The sequence below is a fragment of the Apostichopus japonicus genome, chromosome 17 (genome assembly GCF_037975245.1).
Source record: "Apostichopus japonicus isolate 1M-3 chromosome 17, ASM3797524v1, whole genome shotgun sequence".
NCBI classification, from domain to species: Eukaryota; Metazoa; Echinodermata; class Holothuroidea; order Aspidochirotida; family Stichopodidae; genus Apostichopus; species Apostichopus japonicus.
Window position 1 is genome coordinate 7036989 of NC_092577.1, and position 14036 is coordinate 7051024.

Below are 14036 nucleotides of genomic sequence, written 5' to 3' on the forward strand. Positions count from 1 at the left end.
TTACAAACTATGAAATTTCCTAGATACAGTAGTTGAGCATGTGTGGTGACAAAATGAATCTAATTCTTTTCATCATTACATTTTGATTCCTTGCCAATGTAATAGAAATGAAACAACTATAACTGCAGTGGCAGAGACAAGTAGTTCTGCTATAAAGTGGCCCAAGGTTGCTACATTTATTTGACCAGTGCAAGAAACTTAAAAAAATTGTGGCTTGGTAAAGTCATCAGGTAACGAAGTAACATGTTTGTTTGCTTTAGTGTAGGAATGATCACAATTAGCATCATTTAAAGCCCCCCCCCCATAAAAAAATAGCAATGATGTACAGTGGCTTCTGTCTTGAGGCTTACTTGTCATATACCAATTAACGATAGTTATATGATTTGCATAACTGGGAAAGTGGAAGAAAAATATGGGTTTTCTGTACAGTAATCATCAGAAGTACTGTAGTACTTAAAAAAACATGAATCAGTTATATCTAGCCCATAAAACCAATGTTTACAGTAGGATGTTTCCTTTGATGTTTTGTTCCATACTTTCAGCCAAGCACCTACTGTAGGATTCCTGCTGAAATGTACAGTACTGTACAATACTGTACAATACAGTACAGTACAGTAGATATTCATAGCTGTAGATTACAGTGATTACACCTCTTATTCTTGCAATGCTTCAAATATTTTACCCGCAACAAGAAACATAAACCCCAAACTGCTATAAAACAATCTTTGAACACTTGACTTCTGAGCTCTGAATTAAAGAAATATTTTCCATGAAATGTGAAATCTTGTGTCATACTTTAATGAGTGAGACTTACTGTACACCTTGGAACCATTTATGTCAACTTTGCCTTCAGTTGGTTGCGATGCCAACATGTCCCTGTGCGTAGGAGTAAGAGTTATATAGTCTAGTGTGTTGGTACTCGTACATTGCAAAAATCAAGCAACACACTGACTTTGCTAAATGATGCCCTCCAGAAGTACGATATGTGTATGGGTGTCAGCCTTGGATACATACTGCACCACTTAATGTACACCCTATGAATAGGATAAACCACAATTACAGATGAAACACAAAACAGAACATTAAGATTTCAGCATGCAACATTTCAGTATTTCTGTAACATGCTACTGTACAGGTATATCTCATTCTTCCTAAAACACCTTTCTGCAGGTTCTGAAGTAGGGTCTCCATAGCAACTTCTTCTCTGATATCATATTTGAACAGAACATACAGTATGTCGTACACCAACTACTGTACATTAGGTTCCAAATTGTCATTCTTCAGAACCTGCTAACATCAGTTGCATTACAGTATGTACGTTTTGTTGACTGTGTTCTTTAAAGGGTGTGAAGACTTGCGAAAAAAGAAACGTCTAATGCTGGTAATCTGACCTAGTTTCGAATGAGGTGTAACGGAAGTGTTAGACACCACCAGCGATCCCAGAAAATACACACACAGCTTGCTATCGTCGGTAATCAGACACTAGTGTACAGCCAGTACATACAGCTGTGGTCAATACCCACAGCACAGTGCATAAACGATACAGCAATGGACATCTTAGGTCCAGCTACAGATAACAAGGTATCACGTTTTATTGCTGTCTGCATTTTGTAGCAACACAAACAAAACATCACTTGCAAGCAACAAAAAGTTAACTTTTTCAGATGTCTGCACACGGTTTGGGGCTAGCCTTTAAATAACAATAGTGTATAGAGGTATTTAATTTTACCCAATTCCCATGTCTCCCAATTCCCATGTCTTTTCATAGATCCATACTGTATGTCAGAGCATGGAGGTTGACACCATTTTACGGCAAGCAATCACTAACTGGTTTTCTGCTTAGTCTTGACTTCTGTTGCAACCTTGGTCAACATTGAAGCATAACCCTTTTTTCTCATTTTGTTACCCGGCCAGGCTCTGGTGTTTTTTGTGAGAAATTGTTCCAGAATGGAGACTTTCTTTTTAGAATATAGAGGGGAACAAATTTCTCAACAAGAAGCGGAAGAAAGGGAAGCCCATTATCCAGAAGACAAAGGATTTTTACTTAAATTCTTTTGTCATAATGGAAAAAAAATGGTGAGTTGTAAATTGTTAAGTATTTCTTAACTTACAGTTATACCTTTATATTGTACTAGGATTGACATTGCAGTCTACTCAATACTCATTGTAGACAGATTTGTAATTGAAAGTTCAATGTTCATCTGCATACTCAGTTAACATGGTCTTCACTAGCATACTGACATACTAGTGTTTGCACGGGGTACCCGGGTTCCCACCCGACGCGATACTACCCTGTTCCTAATTTATTACCCGAATCCTACGCAAAGTGATTTTTTTTTGTTGCAAACTGATGGTTCGGCAAGATTTTCCCATTGGCTTAGTGTGGTGTTAAGCTACCATATATACGAAGATAACAGCAACACTGAGAGTAATCCATGGATATCTTATAACTGAATCACATTTTCAGCAAATAAACAGATGGTTAGGCTAGATTTCCCCCATTGACTTTAGTGTGGCATAAGGCTACCATGTAGTCGAAGATAACAGCAAAAATGAAAGTTCCATGGATATCCTATAACTGCGTCACAATTTCAGCGAATAAACAGAGGGTAAACAATTTTGTTTCGGGTACCCGGATACCCGAAGGGTAACAGCTCTCGTGTATCCGGTTGTCGATTTTTGGACCTGTGTAAACACTTTGACTTACAAACAAACTAGAAGGTAACTATCTAAACAGTCTGCAGACCTTGAGCTTTTTGCCTCAGAAAAGTTGTGTTCAACCTACTGTACACTGTTGTGGAACTAAGAAGAGGTTAATGTATGTTACCATCAAAGCAGGGGAAATGTCATTACCCATATAACTTGGCAGACTATACACAAAGAAAAACATTGTGGGACCTTCCAATCGATCAATCTACTTATCAAGGAATTATCCTAGATTTGATCAAAAAGGATTGTACGCAAACTACTGTCATTTCTACAGGCAAAATGATTCTCTGTTGTAGAGGTTATCACATATAGCATACTGTACATGTGCTGGTTTTGTAGGCTACAGTATGTAGCTCTAGGCTTTACCTGCTGCATATTTATCATACAGGATTAGTTTGCCTACCACATCTAGTGTATTTACTGTACAAATAGTCCAGTCTCATTAATATTCTTAGCAATGCCAAGGACACTATTCCCTAGGGAAAATCTTACCAAAGATTTTGACCTTTGACTTTATATTACACAAACCATCTCAGTCACTGCCTTGAGTCAACATGTTAGTCAAGATCACCATAAATACTAATAGCATAATCCTATCAAAAGTGTATTCATTGTTTTGACATCTGATGGATCTCAGGGCATATATTGATCTGTCATGTTCGTAATATAATTGAGTGATATAACTTGAGAAGCAGTGAGGGAAAGGATTTCATATTTAATAACTCTGTGTGAATATAGATCATGTTTAAAGTACTCTCCAATATTGAGATAGGTGTCACACCTTGACAAAGTTACAACAAAATTTGTTCACAATGGCAGAACCTTTCAGTGGAATTTGACAGATGTATCTGTCCTACAAAGCTCTTATTTTAGCATCCAGTTCCATCATCTTGTCTCATAATATGCCACATGTGGATTTTCATCGCTGACCATAATCATCTTAACTTTCCTTGTTTTTCCCCCATTTTTGAAGTATCGATGCTTCAGATTCGTGCGGAAATGGAAGAATGGTTAATGATGGCAAAAACTTGGCAAACTGCAAGATGATGGTTTTCACTCTGGAAGGAGTGCCGAAACTGTGCCTCTTTGCATTGAAAGAAAGGGGAAGCGAACTGAGGTTTGACTATGGCTTCAGTGAACCACCATGGAGGGAGAGGGTATGTTATGGGTACATTTGGTTTTAGATATGAGAGCTATATCAGTACATATAACCTAGAGTACTTACAATATAATATGTGTGAATACAAATTGGCAACTCTATGTATGTATTTGTATTTTGTATGTATTTTAGATTCTCCTGCAAGCAGGAACTCGCGAAGAAGCCTCATTGGCTTATCAAAGCCGCAAGATGACCAAAACCAGTCTCTTACATTCATATTTAATGTCCATGATAATGAATTGTCAATTGTCAACAACTCTGTAAATGGACGACATACATTAATCTTAGAGTGACTTGGGGACCGGTAAGTGTTAGATGGTGGGTTTACAAATCTTAAGTTAAATTAAATGGCATGCATAGTTGTATTTGCTTCATTTATGTCCTTCGTATACAAATATAGGTCTATATGTAGCTGCCAGCATGCAAATGAGTTATCACGCAATTAAAGGATACCTGATGCGTCCCACACAAGATTATTTCTTCTAGATACAGTACTTCTTTCATTATTTGGAAAGGAAACAAAACTTTCCTTTGTCAGGAAGAGTTTGGCAAGTACAGATGAGAACACTGTAAAAGTTAGGTTTAAAAGCTACATAATAATTTAAATGTTAAATCTGTATTTTTTCTTTATACTTCCACAGATAAAGCTGAATTGAAGCATTTGTCAAAATTGCCAAACTATCAAAGGTGTATCCATGGAGAACCGTGTGCACCAAGGTCATGAACGAGAGTGAGAGGTGGAAGAAGAGGTCCACAGATATTAGTTTATTCACTTCTTGAGGACATTGTGAAGAAGTATAAAACATAATAATCACAAGACAAATTCAGATATAATTTTGTTTAAATAAGTATTTTTTTAATTCTCAATGAAGTGTAAGTGTGCCATTGGAGGAGGTGCAGAGAGATTTTTTTCTTTTCATGTTTTTTTTATTATTTTTTTTTCTTGATTTTAACCTTTTACTCAACTTTTGTCATCTTCTTTATTGACCAATCACTCAGAGCTCCATTTGTGATAATTAACTTTCATAAATAATCATTTCAGTATATGCTATAATTCCATACCACATGCCATAAAATTCCCAATAGATCATTATTTTATTTTCAATTTTATAGGGGGAAAGGTCATACTTTAGATGAACATAAGATGAGGCTTTCTCATTATTTGTGGTGATGTTTTTTTCCCTATGCATTCTGTCCAACCACTTTTTGCTGAAAGCTACAACTCTAAATGTAATACTGATTGCATTTACTTTTATTTTATTGAGCATGTTTTCTTTTACCTTGATGATTTTATCTAATTTTTGTTTTTATTTCCAGTAAAAATATTCAAACCAAACTTACCAACGAGATAGACACGGTAGGCATTAGTTTAAGTCGCAAGGTGTTTTATAGTTTTTAGTTTGTATTGTGTTGCAATAGGCATTTGTCTTTTTAGTTAACAAAAACAACTTGTATGAGAACTGTCTTTGACATTCAAGTCATTATCCTATCAGTGATGACCCAATAAAGAATGTAATCTGATATTCCAACAATAAAGAGACATAATCCATATCCAAGTGTGCATGTGTGTTTTTTTTTTTCGTATTTCTTCCAATCTAAATTGCTTGATCACATTCTGGAAGCTTAGGCAATATGTATTAGATTTGTCATTTTTGGTTCCTTGCTTTAGCAAAAGGAACCTATGTAGTCATGTTGGCGTGTGTGTGTATGTGTGTATTTGTATGTATATCTACATTTTTGCGTGTGTGTACGCGTGAGTTTTGTAGTCACATAAGGTATGTTTTTCTGGATATTTATATTTTTATATCGGTATAAGAAGAGAGGAGAAAATACTCATTTCATATTCAATTTTCGTAATATATAAATAATTCCTTTGTATCATTCAGATGACATACCTATGTTGTTATCGGAGCCCTAAATATAACCGATGTACCATATACATGTATAAATATCGTGAATAAATGACATGAAGAAAAAAAAGGAAGAAAAGGACCCATTGACCGATATTTCAATGGTGAATTAGTTGAAATTGAAGATATATGTAATTAAATGTAAGGTAACCAGTTAAAGGGGTACGTGTGCATATAGATTCACTACACCTAACTGAAGTATTTATATGAATAACAATGTAAGACAGCATACATTAAACTATATTGCATCTAAGCAAGAGAAAGATTGTCAGCGTGCTATAATTCGGGTATCTAAGACGGATATAGAACCTGGTCCGACTCGGAGTGCTCTGAGATATCAATGTCACCAGCAGGATCTGGAATTACACCCTTAAGTTTTCCTCAAGTGTGTTATGAATACAAAACGCATTATTCTCAATCCATCTTTAATTTCGGTCCCTTTCATTATATTTCGTGTCCCTTCATATTTCCAGGGCACAACAGGGCCTTTGAGATGCATGAACTCATGTCCTCCTTGTCCACCTCGCCCTTATTATGAGGCCTGTCCAATTTGTGGCTATCAATATGCATGGGTAACAAGATATATAAATAAGTCACAATCTCGTTCCTAAACGTGGCGTTTCCCTTTAATGCCATAGCTTCATATTGCATGATATGCATGCGAGAACAAAATAGACACAGACCTTTTGAAAGCAATATAATTACTATTATTAACAATATCACTAATCGATATGGCCTGCCGTATATGATGATAACCTACTTTTATTCCGGATGAATATGTATATAGGTCGATACGTGAGATGTTATCTATTATCTCTAGCGATTACGGCTAGCTTTTAATTAACAGCTCGATTTCGTTTCTTAGGAGATAATAAAGATAGATGATAATGAAGAAGGCGATGGTTTCGCCTGCCCCAACCCCCTCCCCCACCGGATCCCTTCCTCCTTCATCAAATTGATTACCCTTTAACATTTAAATATAGGACCTGCTTTGCGATGTACCGTCCGTAGTGCACCCAGTACGGAACTAGATGTAATGAAATACCGCAAATATAGGCTATGCTCAATATAACGTTACCGACCTGTACGGTTGCTCAGAAGCTAGCGTGAATCTTTGTAGAATGCATGCATCTAACGCTACGCAATATTTCTATCCTTAATAAATCATTATCTTTGTCAGCAACCGTGTATAACACGAAACAATGTGATAAGGTCCCAATGCGTTATTCCCTGTTAACATGCATACACACGTGAAAAAAAGTGCGCATCACGCGCACTTTCCAAGCATAGTATATACGCGGAAAATATGGATAATATATGATCTTCGTGCGCAACCTTAGAACCCAAAAACCATTGGTAGTTTTACAGCGCGGTATTCGACGCAGTAGCATATTCCTTGTGACCAAAACATACACACATGAAACAAATGCGCGCGTGCACTCCACTATAGGCTAATGTGACTATGTTGCGTCACAGATGAAACCATAAGTTTTGTACACAAACAAAGATCCACATAAAGAAGATGATCGCCCCAGAGTGTCACATGTAGCCGTCTGGTTGTAGTTCTTTATCTCGAAGTCTAAAAAAGTTAAAACCATGATACTGCTTTATGATCTATTAGTCTTAGCCTTGCCCTTGCTCTATGTTCTCGTTGAACATGCTATCTTCAGCATTCCGAGTCTAACAAAATGGAGTCGGTGAGTATGATGGTATTATTTATACAATAAGAGGTTAAAAGATTGATTATAATGTAAGATCTCGAAACTCTGAGGTCTCCTTAGTTTAAAATGCTTGGTTGGTTGCCCCATCTCAATAAACTTATCTCTGTAAATATTGCAGGCATGCATGAGTTTAACACAACTATTATAAATTAATTCATGTCGTTTGGACAGTACGGGGATTCCGTGATGGTGCGGTGGTCTGTTTCAATGTCTCATTGCTGCACGTTGCACTAGTCGGCCGGTACCGATATTAAACATGTGAACATTTGAATGGCTACGTCCTGTAGTAATTATTTATATTATTTAATTCCCTTTCGACCTTCTCTGCAACATGACACATTCCACCGTCACGTCGATACTTCTAATTTTGTTAATGGTTTATCTAAATAATGTTTAGCTGGAAAGAACAATTGACTGCCGCCATTGAACTGAGCAAACCCCAAGAAGGATACGATGAGAAACAAGGAAAAACAGATACCCACGGTAACTATTATAAGATCGTGTCTTGAAGATGTTTAACACATGTAAATAGTATACGTTTAGCTGACTGTTATAATAGGCTGAAAGACCATTCTAAGTAATGATATGTTTTTTTCTCCTCATATGCAGCAACCTTCCTGTATCATGAGAAACGCGAAGAAGGAGATATTCACGGTAACCATTATATTTATTATAGTTTCTTGTACATGAATAACACTTGCACATTTTATACGTTTATCTCACTGCGATAATAGGCTGAAAGACCATTCTTAGTCATGATATGTTTTTTTCCTCATATGCAGCAACCTTCTTGTACGATGAGAAGCGCGAAGAAGCAGACATTGGCGGTAACTGTACTATTATAATAATAATAACAATATTTGATTTTTATATGGCGCTTTACACCAGCGATAGGTCTCAAAGCGCTTTTCAGACGTAATATTATCCCTGGTCAATGATAACTGGTCCCAGAGACAATCCCTCCAGTCGGCAGCAGTTATATACTGCGCTCAATGACAAGTTACCTCACAGGTATCCCCTGAGTGGAGAGGCAAGTGAGATAAAGCATCTTGCCCAAGTACACAACGTAATGAACTAGGCAGGAATCGAACCAGCAATCCTTTGATCATGAGTCCGACGCCTTGGCCAATTGGCCACCACGTTCTCACCACGCTTATGTCGTTCACTGTCTTGGACATGTAAATATTTTACTTTTATCTCACTGGGATAATAGGCTGAGAGACCATTCATAGTCATGTTTTTTTTTCTCACATGCAGCAACCTTCCTGCACAACGAGAAACGCGAAGAAGCAGATATTGACGGCAACTATAATATTATGGTGTCCACTGTCTTGTACATGCATCACACATGTAACTATCATACGTTTATCTCACTGGGATAATAGACTGAGAGATCATTCTTAGTCATGTTATGTTTTTTTTCCTCACATGCAGCAAACTTCCTGTACGATGAGAAACGCAAAGAAGCAAATGTTGGCGGTAACTATAATATTATAGTGTCATGTACATGTATAACACATGTAAATAATTTACGTTTATCTCAATGAGATACTAGGCTGAGAGACCATTCTTAGTCATGTTATGTTTTTTGTTCCTCGCATGCAGCAAACTTCCTGTACGATGAGAAACGCGAAGAAGCAAATGTTGGCGGTAACTATAATATTATAGTGTCATGTACATGTATAACACATGTAAATAATTTACGTTTATCTCAATGAGATACTAGGCTGAGAGACCATTCTTAGTCATGTTATGTTTTTTGTTCCTCGCATGCAGCAAACTTCCTGTACGATGAGAAACGCGAAGAAGCAGATATTGGCGGTAACTATAATATTCTAGTGTCATGTACATGTATAACACATGTAAATAATTTACGTTTATCTCAATGAGATACTAGGCTGAGAGACCATTCTTAGTCATGTTATGTTTTTTGTTCCTCGCATGCAGCAAACTTCCTGTACGATGAGAAACGCGAAGAAGCAGATATTGGCGGTAACTATAATATTCTAGTGTCTTGTACATGTATAACACATAAAGAAATGTTACCTAATACATAACAATTTCTCCACATACAGTGGTAGTATCGGTAGTCGAGAGCAGTGGGTCTGAGGTGTATGTTGGGTGGGACTTTATGGCTAATGATCACGTTAATAACCTGTAAGCCGACCAATGACAGCTACTTTACGAGACTCCGCACGCAATTATCCAAAATCTAATAGGAAATGACCTTGTTCGCGAGGAACATGTTAGAAATAAGTGTGTTTCCTTTTTTCATTAAAATAAGTACATCTTCCTTAGGATATATACCTTTCAATTATACATGGCTGGTGCTATCTTTAGGCCAACATGGTTGCAGTACTAACCTTTGAAAAAACATACTAGAAGGAAAACATAGGCTAATTGTTAATTTGCACAGTCGAAAACAGACTCCCATGTAAAATTTTAGTTCAAAGGAAACTTTCGTTGAGTAACAAGGGGACCAGTGATAGGCATGTACAAGAACCATATGTCTACATACGGCTCTGGCATGTACATGGTGAATAGTGTTAGGCAGGTAGTTTTAGGCATATGAACTTTTATCGAAGCGTAATACATTCGTTTTTGGAGAATTAATGATCTTGTTGTCTTCGATATACTTAATCGTATATTACTACAGTCCCAACAAAGTGTTAATTACTGGTTAGTTGACTTCAATGGTGTTCCAAAAATCAGATTTAGGCTGTTAAAACGATGGAATTGAACTCGGTGTTATGATTAGGCCTAACGCATTGTATTTTGGCCAATGTATGGTACATATAGACCTGCGCAGGGTAATGCAAGGATGAGTCATACAAGTTTCGCCCGATCAGGGATACAGCATTCACAAAGGGCGCCAATATTTTCTAACGGTTTTAATTCAGGGGATTCCCCGGTGCTCAATGTCCACTCCTTGTTTTCCTTCTTCTTTTTTTTGCTCTTCATTGTTTCTACAAAACATTTGTTCTTTGAAAATCTAGGTCGATTTTTTTTTTTTTTTTTTTTTGGGGGGGAGGGGTGCAAGAAGTTGGTTTTGCCAATGGTGTAAAATACCACACCCAGTTATATCCTTCAGGTATATCTCACCATGATGATAAGTTGACCATTATTAGTTATGGTATATATTTTGTCGTCACATGCAGCCGCGTTCCTGTACGATGAAGACTTTGCCAAGCGGCCATTCCTAGAACCAATGAGACCGCGATACCGTGTCAAGTGGGAGGAGCTTAGTGACATGACTGACCACGGTCTAAATTTAGATCAGGTACACAGACATAGTTACATATAAGCAAAATAATGAGCCTGTGTTAACGATTGTTTATTTCTTCTAACCGTTTTGCATTCTGGAGAATCTGAACTTCCATTGTTTTAATTTCTAATTTTCAAGTTTGTAGGTTTAATTTATCCACTCTCAAACTTTAATAAACTGGTTCTCGAAACCAAGTAGTCGGAATTGTCACACTCCGATGTGGGCCACAGTAGCATCTAACTTTTTATAAAGACCACAGACACCACATGTTTGTTTTTTCTTTGTTCATCTCACTTCAAGTTCGATAGCTTCCTACGCCACTGAAATGGTTTGAGAGTAAACCAAGTTATTTGCTTTTTGTGCTCATGCAGGCTCAATCTTGGGTGATCGTCATTTCTTAAAGGATAACTTTAAGCACCAAATGAATTTAGAAATGATGTAAAACTGTTAAAAATTATTTGCTCTCAGTATTTGTTGTATTTGTAAAGCACATTGAACATTTCGACAAACGACCTACTAAACGACTAAGGTTCATCGATCAAAATGACTGGATTATGTAGTTTAATACACAAACCATTAGGAGACCATATACATTTCCGGCCACATACGATATATTTTACGATTTAGCGGACTGACGATAAAGATTTTGGACTATAACATATCAGGACTCAACCTTCTGCCCAAAAAAAACCCCTTTAAAACATATTTTGTTTTTTTCATATATCCCATACAGAATGAAGGCTGGGAAGTCAACGAAATGTTTGATACTAACGAGATTAACTTTGGTTACAAATCAACCTTTGACAAGACTATGCCCGAGTACACGTGAGTTAAATTGAGAACTAAAGCTATAACGTGAATATAATCAGTTCAGTCTGTGGTAAAAAACCATTACTGTACATTGTACTTATTTAATTATATCCAATTTTGAATGCATCACTTCACACTTTATCAAATGCCTTCACAATTCCGTTGAACGGTTCCATTATGATTTGATTGATTTTTGATTGATTTAATTTATTGTTTTAACACATAGTAATACAAGGTGAACAAGACAATATAACTGCAAATAAGTAAAATATGTGAAAGGAAGTAAACTAAGAAACCCTTGTGGGCTTAATCGAATAGAGTACTCCCATCAAAGAAAAAGGAAAACCTTAAAACACAAAAAAAAAACAGATAACCTTAACACATAAGACAAATAACACTACCCCCCCCCTGCAACCACCACCACCTACTCCCACCCCTTACAACGGATACAATCAATAAAGGCTTTCATAGTAATTTTTCAGATGTCGCCTGAACGAAGCCACAGAAGTATAAGATTTCAAGTTAATCGGAAGATTATTCCACAAATAAATAGATCGATTACGGAGGCTTTGCATGCTCTTTGAATTACGACAAAAAGAAGCACACAAATGACCAGCTTGTCTAGTATTATAATTGTGAATAGAGTGGCCAATTGTATAAAAGGTAGCAAAAGAATTTGGAAGCAGATTGTTCATAGCACGATAAGTAAACGTCAGAACATTTAAAGAAATGAGATCAGTGAATTTGAGCATGTTTAAGGAGGATAATAAATGACTGGTATTATCACGTGGAGCTGAAGACGTTATGTGCCTCACAGCCCGTTTTTGGAGAATGACAAGCTTATTAAGATTAGTATTGAAAGTACCAGACCAAACTGAAGAGCAGTACGATAGATGAGGAAATATAATACCATAGTAAATAGATCTCAGAATTTTCCTTGGAAAAGTATATTTTAACTTAGATAAAATACCTACACCTCTAGAAACTTGTTTACAAACATGATTGATATGGACTTTCCAAGAGAGCTGAGAGTCAATATACACACCAAGAAATTTAATATTATCGACTCTTTTAAGGCAAATACCATGCATATATAAATCAGCATTTAATGTTCTAGAGGAGTTACCAAATACCACATAATTTGTTTTATCAATATTCAAAGACAGTTTGTTAGCAGAAAACCAATCATAAAACGCATTTAATTCATTACATATGGTTACTTTAAGAGTTTCTACATTGCTGTCAGAGAAAAAACTATTAGTGTCATCAGCAAAAAGGACAATCGAGCAATTTGTAGAGACGTTGCAAATATCATTTACGTAAATTATAAAAAGAAGTGGACCTAATATAGACCCTTGAGGAACTCCGCACTTAACTGAACGATTATCAGAATTGATTCCAGAAAAAGAAACGTACTGTTGCCTGTTAAACAAATAACTTGAAATGAGAGAAAGAGCTAGACCTCTTATACCGTAATGTGATAATTTCCCCAGAAGAATTCCATGATCGATGGTATCGAATGCTTTGGAAAGGTCTAAAAAAACACCAATACAATTATCACCCGAGTCAAGAGCACTATGAATTTTATCCACTGCATTGACCAAAGCAAGTTCTGTAGAGTGGCCAGGGCGAAAACCAAATTGATTTTCATTGAGAATATGAAACTTATCAAAGAAAGCATTGAGACGGTTAAAAATCAACCTTTCCAAGATTTTCGATATACAAGGTAGTATAGAAATGGGACGATAATTACTAAATAAATGAACGTCACCCTTTTTAAATATCGGTATGACTTTGGCAATTTTAAGAATATCAGGAAAAATACCCGCGGTAAATGAAAGGTTGAAAATATAAGTCAGTGGTTTTACAATATAAGGTATTATCAATTTCATAATGTTCGGGCGGAAATTATCGAAACCAGCCGATTTCTTAGTAGCAAAAATTGAATTTGAGACATTAAAAGCTTCACTTTCAGTCACAGGAAAGAGAAAAATAGTGGAGGGATTGGAATCCCCTAGGTAACTACTGAAATGAACATTAGAATCAATGGAACTGGCTAAGGAAGGACCAAGGCCAACAAAATAATTATTAAAAGCATTTGCTATTTTATTAACATCAGTGATTTCATGACCATCCTTAGAATGGAAAACATCGGGAAAATGGTTGGTTTTTCTAGTCTGTAGAGTGCCATTGATAATATTCCATGTTTCTTTCATGTTGTTTTTATTTTCATTAAAAAGATGAAAATAATAATTCCTTTTTGCAATACGGAGAACGTGGTTAAGCTTATTCCGGAAGCGTGCATAATTGTATTTATTATCTGCTGTAGGCAATTTTATATATGTTTTATAAAGCTTATTTTTTGTACGAATAGAATGTAAGATACCAGAAGTGATCCAAGGGGAAGGTTTCTTCCTCGTCTTCTTACCCTTAATAAGTTTCATAGGGAAATTTTTATTATA

At 36.2% G+C, this 14036-nt stretch overlaps 1 protein-coding gene across 3 annotated transcripts in view; it reads right to left on the reverse strand.

The window, feature by feature from the left end:
• Positions 1-14036, reverse strand: part of LOC139985118 (NLR family CARD domain-containing protein 4-like) — a 273181-nt gene that overhangs the window by 161231 nt on the left and 97914 nt on the right. The gene's annotated exons all lie outside the window — the stretch shown is intronic.